Source organism: Hypanus sabinus, chromosome 5, assembly GCF_030144855.1.
Source record: "Hypanus sabinus isolate sHypSab1 chromosome 5, sHypSab1.hap1, whole genome shotgun sequence".
Classification (NCBI taxonomy): Eukaryota; Metazoa; Chordata; class Chondrichthyes; order Myliobatiformes; family Dasyatidae; genus Hypanus; species Hypanus sabinus.
This window is the reverse complement of record NC_082710.1, coordinates 71,893,828-71,909,641: the sequence shown is the minus strand read 5'-3', so window position 1 is coordinate 71,909,641 and position 15,814 is coordinate 71,893,828.

The window sequence follows — 15,814 nt, the reverse complement described above, 5'->3', positions numbered from 1 at the left end:
GCAAGTCTGAGCACTGTGTTTACTCTAAGTCTGAGGTCTGTGTTCCTCCAAGTCCCAGGTCTGTGTTCCTCCAAGTCTCCAAGTCTGAGGACTGTGTTCCTCCACGTCTGCAAGTCTGTAGTCTGTGTTCCTCCAAGTTGTGGTCTGTGTTCCACTCAGTCTCCAAGTCTGAGGTCTGTTTTCCTCCAAGTCTCCGTCTGATGTCTGTGTTCTTCCAAGTCTGGGGTCTGTGTTCCTCCAAGTCTCCGTCTGATGTCTGTGTTCTTCCAAGTCTGAGGTCTGTGTTCCTCGAACTGTGCAAGTCTGAGCTCTGTGTTCCTCCAAGTCTCCAAGTCTGAGGTCTGTGTTCCTCCAAATCTGAGGTCTCTGTTCCTCCAAGTCTGAGGTCTCTGTTCCTCCAAATCCGAGGACTGTGCTCCTCCAAGATTCCAAAGTCTGTGTTCCTCCAATTCCGAGGTCTGTGTTCCTCCAAGTCTACAAGACTGAGGTCTGTGTTTCTCCAAGTCTGAGGTCTGTGTTCCTCCAAGACTCCAAGTCTGAGGTATGTGTTCCTCCAAGTCTCCAAGTCTGAGGTCTGTGTTCCTCCAAGTCTACAAGTCTGAGGTCTGTGTTTCTCCAGGTCTGAGGTCTGTGTTCCTCCAAGTCTCCAAGTTTGAGGTCTGTGTTCCTCCAACTCTCTACGTCTGAGGACTGTGTTCCTCCAAGTCTCCAAGTCTGAGGTCTGTGTTCCTCCAAGTCTGTGGTATGTGTTCCTCCAAGTCTGAGGTCTGTGTTCTTCCAAGTCTGAGATCTGTGTTCCAACAAGTCCCCAAGTCGGCGGTCTGTGTTCCTACAAGTCAGAGGCCTGTGTTCCTCCAAGTCTCCAGGTCTGGGGTCTGTGTTCCTCCAAGTCTCCGCCTGATGTCTGTGTTCTTCCAAGTCCGAGGTCTGTGTTCCTCGAACTGTGCAAGTCTGAGGTTTGTGTTCCTCCAAGTCAGTGTTCCTCCAAGTCTCCAAGTCTGAGGTCTGTGTTCCTCCAAATCTGAGGTCTCTGTTCCTCCAAGTCTGAGGTCTCTGTTCCTCCAAATCCGAGGACTGTGTTCCTCCAAGATTCCAAGGACTGTGTTCCTCCAAGTCCGAGGTCTGTGTTCCTCCAAGTCTACAAGGCTGAGGTGTGTGTTTCTCCAGGTCTGAGGTCTGTGTTCCTACAAGTCGAAGCTCTGTGTTGCTCCAACTCTTGAAGTCTGAAGTCTGTGTTCCTCCAAGTCTGAGGTCTGTGTTCCTCCAAGTCTGAGGTCTGTGTTCCTCCAAGTCTGAGCTCTGTGTTCCTCCAAATCTGAGGTCTGTGTTCCTCCAGGTCTGAGGTCTGTGTTCCTCCAAGTCTGAGGTCTGTCTTCCTCCAAGTCTGACGTCTGTGTTCCTCCAAGTCTGAGGTCTGTGTTCCTCCAAATCTGAGGTCTGTGTTCCTCCAAGTCTACAAGTCTGAGGTCTGTGTTCCACTCAGTCTCCACGTCTGAGGTCTGTGTTCTTCCAAATCTCCAAGTCTGAAGTCTGTGTTCCTCCAAGTTTGTGGTCTGTGTTCCACTCAGTCTCCAAGTCTGAGGTCTGTTTTCCTCCAAGTCTCCAGGTCTGGGGGCTGTGTTCCTCCAAGTCTCCGTCTGATGTCTGTGTTCTTCCAAGTCCGAGGTCTGTGTTCCTCGAACTGTGCAAGTCTGAGGTCTGTGTTCCTCCAAGTCTGAGCTCTGTGTTCCTCCAACTCTCCAAGTCTGAGGTCTGTGTTCCTCCAAATCTGAGGTCTCTGTTCCTCCAAGTCTCAGGTCTCTGTTCCTCCAAATCCGAGGACTGTGTTCCTCCAAGATTCCAAAGTCTGTGTTCCTCCAAGTCCGAGGTCTGTGTTCCTCCAAGTCTACAAGGCTGAGGTCTGTGATTCTGCAAGTCTGAGGTCTGTGTTCCTCCAAGACTCCAAGTCTGAGGTATGTGTTCCTCCAAGTCTCCAAGTCTGAGGTCTCTGTTCCTCCAAATCCGAGGACTGTGTTCCTCCAAGACTCCAAGACTGAGGTATGTTTTCCTCCAACTCTCTACGTCTGAGGGCTGTGTTCCTCCAAGTCTCCAAGTATGAGCACTGTGTGTACTCTAAGTCTGAGGTCTGTGTTCCTCCAAGTCTGAGGTCTGTGTTCCTACAAGTCTCCAGGTCTCAGGTCTGTGTTCCTCCAAGTCTGAGGACTGTGTTCCTCCTAGTATGAGGTCTATTTCCTCTAAGGATGAGGTCTGTGTTCCTCCAAGTCTGCAAGTCTGAGCACTGTGTTTACTCTAAGTCTGAGGTCTGTGTTCCTCCAAGTCCCAGGTCTGTGTTCCTCCAAGTCTCCAAGTCTGAGGACTGTGTTCCTCCACGTCTGCAAGTCTGTAGTCTGTGTTCCTCCAAGTTGTGGTCTGTGTTCCACTCAGTCTCCAAGTCTGAGGTCTGTTTTCCTCCAAGTCTCAGGTCTGGGGTCTGTGTTCCTCCAAGTCTCCGTCTGATGTCTGTGTTCTTCCAAGTCTGAGGTCTGTGTTCCTCGAACTGTGCAAGTCTGAGCTCTGTGTTCCTCCAAGTCTCCAAGTCTGAGGACTGTGTTCCTCCAAATCTGAGGTCTCTGTTCCTCCAAGTCTGAGGTCTCTGTTCCTCCAAATCCGAGGACTGTGTTCCTCCAAGACTCCAAGACTGAGGTATGTGTTCCTCCAACTCTCTACGTCTGAGGGCTGTGTTCCTCCAAGTCTCCAAGTATGAGCACTGTGTGTACTCTAAGTCTGAGGTCTGTGTTCCTCCGAGGTCTGTGTTCCTACAAGTCTCCAGGTCTCAGGTTTGTGTTCCTCCAAGTCTGAGGACTGTGTTCCTCCTAGTATGAGGTCTGTTTCCTCTAAGGATGAGGTCTGTGTTCCTCCAAGTCTGCAAGTCTGAGCACTGTGTTTACTCTAAGTCTGAGGTCTGTGTTCCTCCAAGTCCCAGGTCTGTGTTCCTCCAAGTCTCCAAGTCTGAGGACTGTGTTCCTCCAAGTCTGCAAGTCTGTAGTCTGTGTTCCTCCAAGTTGTGGTCTGTGTTCCACTCAGTCTCCAAGTCTGAGGTCTGTTTTCCTCCAAGTCTCAGGTCTGGGGTCTGTGTTCCTCCAAGTCTCCGTCTGATGTCTGTGTTCTTCCAAGTCTGAGGTCTGTGTTCCTCGAACTGTGCAAGTCTGAGCTCTGTGTTCCTCCAAGTCTCCAAGTCTGAGGTCTGTGTTCCTCCAAATCTGAGGTCTCTGTTCCTCCAAGTCTCAGGTCTCTGTTCCTCCAAATCCGAGGACTGTGTTCCTCCAAGATTCCAAAGTCTGTGTTCCTCCGAGGTCTGTGTTCCTCCAAGTCTACAAGGCTGAGGTCTGTGATTCTGCAAGTCTGAGGTCTGTGTTCCTCCAAGACTCCAAGTCTGAGGTATGTGTTCCTCCAAGTCTCCAAGTCTGAGGTCTCTGTTCCTCCAAATCCGAGGACTGTGTTCCTCCAAGACTCCAAGACTGAGGTATGTGTTCCTCCAACTCTCTACGTCTGAGGGCTGTGTTCCTCCAAGTCTCCAAGTATGAGCACTGTGTGTACTCTAAGTCTGAGGTCTGTGTTCCTCCAAGTCTGAGGTCTGTGTTCCTACAAGTCTCCAGGTCTCAGGTCTGTGTTCCTCCAAGTCTGAGGACTGTGTTCCTCCTAGTATGAGGTCTATTTCCTCTAAGGATGAGGTCTGTGTTCCTCCAAGTCTGCAAGTCTGAGCACTGTGTTTACTCTAAGACTGAGGTCTGTGTTCCTCCAAGTCCCAGGTCTGTGTTCCTCCAAGTCTCCAAGTCTGAGGACTGTGTTCCTCCACGTCTGCAAGTCTGTAGTCTGTGTTCCTCCAAGTTGTGGTCTGTGTTCCACTCAGTCTCCAAGTCTGAGGTCTGTTTTCCTCCAAGTCTCAGGTCTGGGGTCTGTGTTCCTCCAAGTCTCCGTCTGATGTCTGTGTTCTTCCAAGTCTGAGGTCTGTGTTCCTCGAACTGTGCAAGTCTGAGCTCTGTGTTCCTCCAAGTCTCCAAGTCTGAGGACTGTGTTCCTCCAAATCTGAGGTCTCTGTTCCTCCAAGTCTGAGGTCTCTGTTCCTCCAAATCCGAGGACTGTGTTCCTCCAAGACTCCAAGACTGAGGTATGTGTTCCTCCAACTCTCTACGTCTGAGGGCTGTGTTCCTCCAAGTCTCCAAGTATGAGCACTGTGTGTACTCTAAGTCTGAGGTCTGTGTTCCTCCGAGGTCTGTGTTCCTACAAGTCTCCAGGTCTCAGGTTTGTGTTCCTCCAAGTCTGAGGACTGTGTTCCTCCTAGTATGAGGTCTGTTTCCTCTAAGGATGAGGTCTGTGTTCCTCCAAGTCTGCAAGTCTGAGCACTGTGTTTACTCTAAGTCTGAGGTCTGTGTTCCTCCAAGTCCCAGGTCTGTGTTCCTCCAAGTCTCCAAGTCTGAGGACTGTGTTCCTCCATGTCTGCAAGTCTGTAGTCTGTGTTCCTCCAAGTTGTGGTCTGTGTTCCACTCAGTCTCCAAGTCTGAGGTCTGTTTTCCTCCAAGTCTCAGGTCTGGGGTCTGTGTTCCTCCAAGTCTCCGTCTGATGTCTGTGTTCTTCCAAGTCTGAGGTCTGTGTTCCTCGAACTGTGCAAGTCTGAGCTCTGTGTTCCTCCAAGTCTCCAAGTCTGAGGTCTGTGTTCCTCCAAATCTGAGGTCTCTGTTCCTCCAAGTCTGAGGTCTCTGTTCCTCCAAATCCGAGGACTGTGCTCCTCCAAGATTCCAAAGTCTGTGTTCCTCCAATTCCGAGGTCTGTGTTCCTCCAAGTCTACAAGACTGAGGTCTGTGTTTCTCCAAGTCTGAGGTCTGTGTTCCTCCAAGACTCCAAGTCTGAGGTATGTGTTCCTCCAAGTCTCCAAGTCTGAGGTCTGTGTTCCTCCAAGTCTACAAGTCTGAGGTCTGTGTTTCTCCAGGTCTGAGGTCTGTGTTCCTCCAAGTCTCCAAGTTTGAGGTCTGTGTTCCTCCAACTCTCTACGTCTGAGGACTGTGTTCCTCCAAGTCTCCAAGTCTGAGGTCTGTGTTCCTCCAAGTCTGTGGTATGTGTTCCTCCAAGTCTGAGGTCTGTGTTCTTCCAAGTCTGAGATCTGTGTTCCAACAAGTCCCCAAGTCGGCGGTCTGTGTTCCTACAAGTCAGAGGCCTGTGTTCCTCCAAGTCTCCAGGTCTGGGGTCTGTGTTCCTCCAAGTCTCCGCCTGATGTCTGTGTTCTTCCAAGTCCGAGGTCTGTGTTCCTCGAACTGTGCAAGTCTGAGGTTTGTGTTCCTCCAAGTCAGTGTTCCTCCAAGTCTCCAAGTCTGAGGTCTGTGTTCCTCCAAATCTGAGGTCTCTGTTCCTCCAAGTCTGAGGTCTCTGTTCCTCCAAATCCGAGGACTGTGTTCCTCCAAGATTCCAAGGACTGTGTTCCTCCAAGTCCGAGGTCTGTGTTCCTCCAAGTCTACAAGGCTGAGGTGTGTGTTTCTCCAGGTCTGAGGTCTGTGTTCCTACAAGTCGAAGCTCTGTGTTGCTCCAACTCTTGAAGTCTGAAGTCTGTGTTCCTCCAAGTCTGAGGTCTGTGTTCCTCCAAGTCTGAGGTCTGTGTTCCTCCAAGTCTGAGCTCTGTGTTCCTCCAAATCTGAGGTCTGTGTTCCTCCAGGTCTGAGGTCTGTGTTCCTCCAAGTCTGAGGTCTGTCTTCCTCCAAGTCTGACGTCTGTGTTCCTCCAAGTCTGAGGTCTGTGTTCCTCCAAATCTGAGGTCTGTGTTCCTCCAAGTCTACAAGTCTGAGGTCTGTGTTCCACTCAGTCTCCACGTCTGAGGTCTGTGTTCTTCCAAATCTCCAAGTCTGAAGTCTGTGTTCCTCCAAGTTTGTGGTCTGTGTTCCACTCAGTCTCCAAGTCTGAGGTCTGTTTTCCTCCAAGTCTCCAGGTCTGGGGGCTGTGTTCCTCCAAGTCTCCGTCTGATGTCTGTGTTCTTCCAAGTCCGAGGTCTGTGTTCCTCCAAGTCTGAGCTCTGTGTTCCTCCAACTCTCCAAGTCTGAGGTCTGTGTTCCTCCAAATCTGAGGTCTCTGTTCCTCCAAGTCTCAGGTCTCTGTTCCTCCAAATCCGAGGACTGTGTTCCTCCAAGATTCCAAAGTCTGTGTTCCTCCGAGGTCTGTGTTCCTCCAAGTCTACAAGGCTGAGGTCTGTGATTCTGCAAGTCTGAGGTCTGTGTTCCTCCAAGACTCCAAGTCTGAGGTATGTGTTCCTCCAAGTCTCCAAGTCTGAGGTCTCTGTTCCTCCAAATCCGAGAACTGTGTTCCTCCAAGACTCCAAGACTGAGGTATGTGTTCCTCCAACTCTCTACGTCTGAGGGCTGTGTTCCTCCAAGTCTCCAAGTATGAGCACTGTGTGTACTCTAAGTCTGAGGTCTGTGTTCCTCCAAGTCTGAGGTCTGTGTTCCTACAAGTCTCCAGGTCTCAGGTCTGTGTTCCTCCAAGTCTGAGGACTGTGTTCCTCCTAGTATGAGGTCTATTTCCTCTAAGGATGAGGTCTGTGTTCCTCCAAGTCTGCAAGTCTGAGCACTGTGTTTACTCTAAGTCTGAGGTCTGTGTTCCTCCAAGTCCCAGGTCTGTGTTCCTCCAAGTCTCCAAGTCTGAGGACTGTGTTCCTCCACGTCTGCAAGTCTGTAGTCTGTGTTCCTCCAAGTTGTGGTCTGTGTTCCACTCAGTCTCCAAGTCTGAGGTCTGTTTTCCTCCAAGTCTCAGGTCTGGGGTCTGTGTTCCTCCAAGTCTCCGTCTGATGTCTGTGTTCTTCCAAGTCTGAGGTCTGTGTTCCTCGAACTGTGCAAGTCTGAGCTCTGTGTTCCTCCAAGTCTCCAAGTCTGAGGACTGTGTTCCTCCAAATCTGAGGTCTCTGTTCCTCCAAGTCTGAGGTCTCTGTTCCTCCAAATCCGAGGACTGTGTTCCTCCAAGACTCCAAGACTGAGGTATGTGTTCCTCCAACTCTCTACGTCTGAGGGCTGTGTTCCTCCAAGTCTCCAAGTATGAGCACTGTGTGTACTCTAAGTCTGAGGTCTGTGTTCCTCCGAGGTCTGTGTTCCTACAAGTCTCCAGGTCTCAGGTTTGTGTTCCTCCAAGTCTGAGGACTGTGTTCCTCCTAGTATGAGGTCTGTTTCCTCTAAGGATGAGGTCTGTGTTCCTCCAAGTCTGCAAGTCTGAGCACTGTGTTTACTCTAAGTCTGAGGTCTGTGTTCCTCCAAGTCCCAGGTCTGTGTTCCTCCAAGTCTCCAAGTCTGAGGACTGTGTTCCTCCAAGTCTGCAAGTCTGTAGTCTGTGTTCCTCCAAGTTGTGGTCTGTGTTCCACTCAGTCTCCAAGTCTGAGGTCTGTTTTCCTCCAAGTCTCAGGTCTGGGGTCTGTGTTCCTCCAAGTCTCCGTCTGATGTCTGTGTTCTTCCAAGTCTGAGGTCTGTGTTCCTCGAACTGTGCAAGTCTGAGCTCTGTGTTCCTCCAAGTCTCCAAGTCTGAGGTCTGTGTTCCTCCAAATCTGAGGTCTCTGTTCCTCCAAGTCTCAGGTCTCTGTTCCTCCAAATCCGAGGACTGTGTTCCTCCAAGATTCCAAAGTCTGTGTTCCTCCGAGGTCTGTGTTCCTCCAAGTCTACAAGGCTGAGGTCTGTGATTCTGCAAGTCTGAGGTCTGTGTTCCTCCAAGACTCCAAGTCTGAGGTATGTGTTCCTCCAAGTCTCCAAGTCTGAGGTCTCTGTTCCTCCAAATCCGAGGACTGTGTTCCTCCAAGACTCCAAGACTGAGGTATGTGTTCCTCCAACTCTCTACGTCTGAGGGCTGTGTTCCTCCAAGTCTCCAAGTATGAGCACTGTGTGTACTCTAAGTCTGAGGTCTGTGTTCCTCCAAGTCTGAGGTCTGTGTTCCTACAAGTCTCCAGGTCTCAGGTTTGTGTTCCTCCAAGTCTGAGGACTGTGTTCCTCCTAGTATGAGGTCTGTTTCCTCTAAGGATGAGGTCTGTGTTCCTCCAAGTCTGCAAGTCTGAGCACTGTGTTTACTCTAAGTCTGAGGACTGTGTTCCTCCAAGTCTGCAAGTCTGTAGTCTGTGTTCCTCCAAGTTGTGGACTGTGTTCCACTCAGTATCCAAGTCTGAGGTCTGTTTTCCTCCAAGTCTCAGGTCTGGGGTCTGTGTTCCTCCAGGTCTCCGTCTGATGTCTGTGTTCTTCCAAGTCTGAGGTCTGTGTTCCTCGAACTGTGCAAGTCTGAGCTCTGTGTTCCTCCAAGTCTCCAAGTCTGAGGACTGTGTTCCTCCAAATCTGAGGTCTCTGTTCCTCCAAGTCTGAGGTCTCTGTTCCTCCAAATCCGAGGACTGTGTTCCTCCAAGACTCCAAGACTGAGGTATGTGTTCCTCCAACTCTCTACGTCTGAGGGCTGTGTTCCTCCAAGTCTCCAAGTATGAGCACTGTGTGTACTCTAAGTCTGAGGTCTGTGTTCCTCCGAGGTCTGTGTTCCTACAAGTCTCCAGGTCTCAGGTTTGTGTTCCTCCAAGTCTGAGGACTGTGTTCCTCCTAGTATGAGGTCTGTTTCCTCTAAGGATGAGGTCTGTGTTCCTCCAAGTCTGCAAGTCTGAGCACTGTGTTTACTCTAAGTCTGAGGTCTGTGTTCCTCCAAGTCCCAGGTCTGTGTTCCTCCAAGTCTCCAAGTCTGAGGACTGTGTTCCTCCAAGTCTGCAAGTCTGTAGTCTGTGTTCCTCCAAGTTGTGGTCTGTGTTCCACTCAGTCTCCAAGTCTGAGGTCTGTTTTCCTCCAAGTCTCAGGTCTGGGGTCTGTGTTCCTCCAAGTCTCCGTCTGATGTCTGTGTTCTTCCAAGTCTGAGGTCTGTGTTCCTCGAACTGTGCAAGTCTGAGCTCTGTGTTCCTCCAAGTCTCCAAGTCTGAGGTCTGTGTTCCTCCAAATCTGAGGTCTCTGTTCCTCCAAGTCTGAGGTCTCTGTTCCTCCAAATCCGAGGACTGTGCTCCTCCAAGATTCCAAAGTCTGTGTTCCTCCAATTCCGAGGTCTGTGTTCCTCCAAGTCTACAAGACTGAGGTCTGTGTTTCTCCAAGTCTGAGGTCTGTGTTCCTCCAAGACTCCAAGTCTGAGGTATGTGTTCCTCCAAGTCTCCAAGTCTGAGGTCTGTGTTCCTCCAAGTCTACAAGTCTGAGGTCTGTGTTTCTCCAGGTCTGAGGTCTGTGTTCCTCCAAGTCTCCAAGTTTGAGGTCTGTGTTCCTCCAACTCTCTACGTCTGAGGACTGTGTTCCTCCAAGTCTCCAAGTATGAGCACTGTGTGTACTCTAAGTCTGAGGTCTGTGTTCCTCCAAGTCTGAGGTCTGTGTTCCTACAAGTCTCCAGGTCTCAGGTCTGTGTTCCTCCAAGTCTGAGGACTGTGTTCCTCCTAGTATGAGGTCTATTTCCTCTAAGGATGAGGTCTGTGTTCCTCCAAGTCTGCAAGTCTGAGCACTGTGTTTACTCTAAGACTGAGGTCTGTGTTCCTCCAAGTCCCAGGTCTGTGTTCCTCCAAGTCTCCAAGTCTGAGGACTGTGTTCCTCCACGTCTGCAAGTCTGTAGTCTGTGTTCCTCCAAGTTGTGGTCTGTGTTCCACTCAGTCTCCAAGTCTGAGGTCTGTTTTCCTCCAAGTCTCAGGTCTGGGGTCTGTGTTCCTCCAGGTCTCCGTCTGATGTCTGTGTTCTTCCAAGTCTGAGGTCTGTGTTCCTCGAACTGTGCAAGTCTGAGCTCTGTGTTCCTCCAAGTCTCCAAGTCTGAGGTCTGTGTTCCTCCAAATCTGAGGTCTCTGTTCCTCCAAGTCTCAGGTCTCTGTTCCTCCAAATCCGAGGACTGTGTTCCTCCAAGATTCCAAAGTCTGTGTTCCTCCGAGGTCTGTGTTCCTCCAAGTCTACAAGGCTGAGGTCTGTGATTCTGCAAGTCTGAGGTCTGTGTTCCTCCAAGACTCCAAGTCTGAGGTATGTGTTCCTCCAAGTCTCCAAGTCTGAGGTCTCTGTTCCTCCAAATCCGAGGACTGTGTTCCTCCAAGACTCCAAGACTGAGGTATGTGTTCCTCCAACTCTCTACGTCTGAGGGCTGTGTTCCTCCAAGTCTCCAAGTATGAGCACTGTGTGTACTCTAAGTCTGAGGTCTGTGTTCCTCCAAGTCTGAGGTCTGTGTTCCTACAAGTCTCCAGGTCTCAGGTTTGTGTTCCTCCAAGTCTGAGGACTGTGTTCCTCCTAGTATGAGGTCTGTTTCCTCTAAGGATGAGGTCTGTGTTCCTCCAAGTCTGCAAGTCTGAGCACTGTGTTTACTCTAAGTCTGAGGACTGTGTTCCTCCAAGTCTGCAAGTCTGTAGTCTGTGTTCCTCCAAGTTGTGGACTGTGTTCCACTCAGTATCCAAGTCTGAGGTCTGTTTTCCTCCAAGTCTCAGGTCTGGGGTCTGTGTTCCTCCAGGTCTCCGTCTGATGTCTGTGTTCTTCCAAGTCTGAGGTCTGTGTTCCTCGAACTGTGCAAGTCTGAGCTCTGTGTTCCTCCAAGTCTCCAAGTCTGAGGACTGTGTTCCTCCAAATCTGAGGTCTCTGTTCCTCCAAGTCTGAGGTCTCTGTTCCTCCAAATCCGAGGACTGTGTTCCTCCAAGACTCCAAGACTGAGGTATGTGTTCCTCCAACTCTCTACGTCTGAGGGCTGTGTTCCTCCAAGTCTCCAAGTATGAGCACTGTGTGTACTCTAAGTCTGAGGTCTGTGTTCCTCCGAGGTCTGTGTTCCTACAAGTCTCCAGGTCTCAGGTTTGTGTTCCTCCAAGTCTGAGGACTGTGTTCCTCCTAGTATGAGGTCTGTTTCCTCTAAGGATGAGGTCTGTGTTCCTCCAAGTCTGCAAGTCTGAGCACTGTGTTTACTCTAAGTCTGAGGTCTGTGTTCCTCCAAGTCCCAGGTCTGTGTTCCTCCAAGTCTCCAAGTCTGAGGACTGTGTTCCTCCAAGTCTGCAAGTCTGTAGTCTGTGTTCCTCCAAGTTGTGGTCTGTGTTCCACTCAGTCTCCAAGTCTGAGGTCTGTTTTCCTCCAAGTCTCAGGTCTGGGGTCTGTGTTCCTCCAAGTCTCCGTCTGATGTCTGTGTTCTTCCAAGTCTGAGGTCTGTGTTCCTCGAACTGTGCAAGTCTGAGCTCTGTGTTCCTCCAAGTCTCCAAGTCTGAGGTCTGTGTTCCTCCAAATCTGAGGTCTCTGTTCCTCCAAGTCTCAGGTCTCTGTTCCTCCAAATCCGAGGACTGTGTTCCTCCAAGATTCCAAAGTCTGTGTTCCTCCGAGGTCTGTGTTCCTCCAAGTCTACAAGGCTGAGGTCTGTGATTCTGCAAGTCTGAGGTCTGTGTTCCTCCAAGACTCCAAGTCTGAGGTATGTGTTCCTCCAAGTCTCCAAGTCTGAGGTCTCTGTTCCTCCAAATCCGAGGACTGTGTTCCTCCAAGACTCCAAGACTGAGGTATGTGTTCCTCCAACTCTCTACGTCTGAGGGCTGTGTTCCTCCAAGTCTCCAAGTATGAGCACTGTGTGTACTCTAAGTCTGAGGTCTGTGTTCCTCCAAGTCTGAGGTCTGTGTTCCTACAAGTCTCCAGGTCTCAGGTTTGTGTTCCTCCAAGTCTGAGGACTGTGTTCCTCCTAGTATGAGGTCTGTTTCCTCTAAGGATGAGGTCTGTGTTCCTCCAAGTCTGCAAGTCTGAGCACTGTGTTTACTCTAAGTCTGAGGACTGTGTTCCTCCAAGTCTGCAAGTCTGTAGTCTGTGTTCCTCCAAGTTGTGGACTGTGTTCCACTCAGTATCCAAGTCTGAGGTCTGTTTTCCTCCAAGTCTCAGGTCTGGGGTCTGTGTTCCTCCAGGTCTCCGTCTGATGTCTGTGTTCTTCCAAGTCTGAGGTCTGTGTTCCTCGAACTGTGCAAGTCTGAGCTCTGTGTTCCTCCAAGTCTCCAAGTCTGAGGACTGTGTTCCTCCAAATCTGAGGTCTCTGTTCCTCCAAGTCTGAGGTCTCTGTTCCTCCAAATCCGAGGACTGTGTTCCTCCAAGACTCCAAGACTGAGGTATGTGTTCCTCCAACTCTCTACGTCTGAGGGCTGTGTTCCTCCAAGTCTCCAAGTATGAGCACTGTGTGTACTCTAAGTCTGAGGTCTGTGTTCCTCCGAGGTCTGTGTTCCTACAAGTCTCCAGGTCTCAGGTTTGTGTTCCTCCAAGTCTGAGGACTGTGTTCCTCCTAGTATGAGGTCTGTTTCCTCTAAGGATGAGGTCTGTGTTCCTCCAAGTCTGCAAGTCTGAGCACTGTGTTTACTCTAAGTCTGAGGTCTGTGTTCCTCCAAGTCCCAGGTCTGTGTTCCTCCAAGTCTCCAAGTCTGAGGACTGTGTTCCTCCAAGTCTGCAAGTCTGTAGTCTGTGTTCCTCCAAGTTGTGGTCTGTGTTCCACTCAGTCTCCAAGTCTGAGGTCTGTTTTCCTCCAAGTCTCAGGTCTGGGGTCTGTGTTCCTCCAAGTCTCCGTCTGATGTCTGTGTTCTTCCAAGTCTGAGGTCTGTGTTCCTCGAACTGTGCAAGTCTGAGCTCTGTGTTCCTCCAAGTCTCCAAGTCTGAGGTCTGTGTTCCTCCAAATCTGAGGTCTCTGTTCCTCCAAGTCTGAGGTCTCTGTTCCTCCAAATCCGAGGACTGTGCTCCTCCAAGATTCCAAAGTCTGTGTTCCTCCAATTCCGAGGTCTGTGTTCCTCCAAGTCTACAAGACTGAGGTCTGTGTTTCTCCAAGTCTGAGGTCTGTGTTCCTCCAAGACTCCAAGTCTGAGGTATGTGTTCCTCCAAGTCTCCAAGTCTGAGGTCTGTGTTCCTCCAAGTCTACAAGTCTGAGGTCTGTGTTTCTCCAGGTCTGAGGTCTGTGTTCCTCCAAGTCTCCAAGTTTGAGGTCTGTGTTCCTCCAACTCTCTACGTCTGAGGACTGTGTTCCTCCAAGTCTCCAAGTATGAGCACTGTGTGTACTCTAAGTCTGAGGTCTGTGTTCCTCCAAGTCTGAGGTCTGTGTTCCTACAAGTCTCCAGGTCTCAGGTCTGTGTTCCTCCAAGTCTGAGGACTGTGTTCCTCCTAGTATGAGGTCTATTTCCTCTAAGGATGAGGTCTGTGTTCCTCCAAGTCTGCAAGTCTGAGCACTGTGTTTACTCTAAGACTGAGGTCTGTGTTCCTCCAAGTCCCAGGTCTGTGTTCCTCCAAGTCTCCAAGTCTGAGGACTGTGTTCCTCCACGTCTGCAAGTCTGTAGTCTGTGTTCCTCCAAGTTGTGGTCTGTGTTCCACTCAGTCTCCAAGTCTGAGGTCTGTTTTCCTCCAAGTCTCAGGTCTGGGGTCTGTGTTCCTCCAGGTCTCCGTCTGATGTCTGTGTTCTTCCAAGTCTGAGGTCTGTGTTCCTCGAACTGTGCAAGTCTGAGCTCTGTGTTCCTCCAAGTCTCCAAGTCTGAGGTCTGTGTTCCTCCAAATCTGAGGTCTCTGTTCCTCCAAGTCTCAGGTCTCTGTTCCTCCAAATCCGAGGACTGTGTTCCTCCAAGATTCCAAAGTCTGTGTTCCTCCGAGGTCTGTGTTCCTCCAAGTCTACAAGGCTGAGGTCTGTGATTCTGCAAGTCTGAGGTCTGTGTTCCTCCAAGACTCCAAGTCTGAGGTATGTGTTCCTCCAAGTCTCCAAGTCTGAGGTCTCTGTTCCTCCAAATCCGAGGACTGTGTTCCTCCAAGACTCCAAGACTGAGGTATGTGTTCCTCCAACTCTCTACGTCTGAGGGCTGTGTTCCTCCAAGTCTCCAAGTATGAGCACTGTGTGTACTCTAAGTCTGAGGTCTGTGTTCCTCCAAGTCTGAGGTCTGTGTTCCTACAAGTCTCCAGGTCTCAGGTTTGTGTTCCTCCAAGTCTGAGGACTGTGTTCCTCCTAGTATGAGGTCTGTTTCCTCTAAGGATGAGGTCTGTGTTCCTCCAAGTCTGCAAGTCTGAGCACTGTGTTTACTCTAAGTCTGAGGACTGTGTTCCTCCAAGTCTGCAAGTCTGTAGTCTGTGTTCCTCCAAGTTGTGGACTGTGTTCCACTCAGTATCCAAGTCTGAGGTCTGTGTTCCTCCAAGTCCGAGGTCTGTGTTCCTCCAAGTCTCCAAGTCTGAGGTCTGTCTTCCTCCAAGTCTGACGTCTGTGTTCCTCCAAGTCTGAGGTCTGTGTTCCTCCAAATCTGAGGTCTGTGTTCCACTCAGTCTCCACGTCTGAGGTCTGTGTTCTTCCAAATCTCCAAGTCTGAAGTCTGTGTTCCTCCAAGTTTGTGGTCTGTGTTCCACTCAGTCTCCAAGTCTGAGGTCTGTTTTCCTCCAAGTCTCCAGGTCTGGGGTCTGTGTTCCTCCAAGTCTCCGTCTGATGTCTGTGTTCTTCCAAGTCCGAGGTCTGTGTTCCTCGAACTGTGCAAGTCTGAGGTCTGTGTTCCTCCAAGTCTGAGCTCTGTGTTCCTCCAAATCTGAGGTCTCTGTTCCTCCAAGTCTCAGGTCTCTGTTCCTCCAAATCCGAGGACTGTGTTCCTCCAAGATTCCAAAGTCTGTGTTCCTCCGAGGTCTGTGTTCCTCCAAGTCTACAAGGCTGAGGTCTGTGATTCTGCAAGTCTGAGGTCTGTGTTCCTCCAAGTCTGAGCTCTGTGTTCCTCCAAGTCTCCAAGTCTGAGGTCTGTGTTCCTCCAAATCTGAGGTCTCTGTTCCTCTAAGTCTCAGGTCTCTGTTCCTCCAAATCCGAGGACTGTGTTCCTCCAAGATTCCAAAGTCTGTGTTCCTCCAAGTCCGAGGTCTGTGTTCCTCCAAGTCTACAAGGCTGAGGTCTGTGATTCTGCAAGTCTGAGGTCTGTGTTCCTCCAAGACTCCAAGTCTGAGGTCTGTGTTCCTCCAAGTCTACAAGTCTGAGGTCTGTGTTTCTCCAGGTCTGAGGTCTGTGTTCCTCCAAGTCTCCAAGTTTGAGATCTGTGTTCCTCCAAGTCTGAGGTCTGTGTTCCTCCAAGTCTGAGGTCTGTGTTCCTCCAAATCTGAGGTCTCTGTTCCTCCAAGTCTGAGGTCTCTGTTCCTCCAAATCCGAGGACTGTGCTCCTCCAAGATTCCAAAGTCTGTGTTCCTCCAATTCCGAGGTCTGTGTTCCTCCAAGTCTACAAGACTGAGGTCTGTGTTTCTCCAAGTCTGAGGTCTGTGTTCCTCCAAGACTCCAAGTCTGAGGTATGTGTTCCTCCAAGTCTCCAAGTCTGAGGTCTGTGTTCCTCCAAGTCTACAAGTCTGAGGTCTGTGTTTCTCCAGGTCTGAGGTCTGTGTTCCTCCAAGTCTCCAAGTTTGAGGTCTGTGTTCCTCCAACTCTCTACGTCTGAGGACTGTGTTCCTCCAAGTCTCCAAGTCTGAGGTCTCTGTTCCTCCAAATCCGAGGACTGTGTTCCTCCAAGACTCCAAGACTGAGGTATGTGTTCCTCCAACTCTCTACGTCTGAGGACTGTGTTCCTCCAAGTCTCCAAGTATGAGCACTGTGTGTACTCTAAGTCTGAGGTCTGTGTTCCTCCAAGTCTGAGGTCTGTGTTCCTACAAGTCTCCAGGTCTCAGGTTTGTGTTCCTCCAAGTCTGAGGACTGTGTTCCTCCTAGTATGAGGTCTGTTTCCTCTAAGGATGAGGTCTGTGTTCCTCCAAGTCTGCAAGTCTGAGCACTGTGTTTACTCTAAGTCTGAGGTCTGTGTTCCTCCAAGTCCCAGGTCTGTGTTCCTCCAAGTCTCCAAGTCTGAGGACTGTGTTCCTCCACG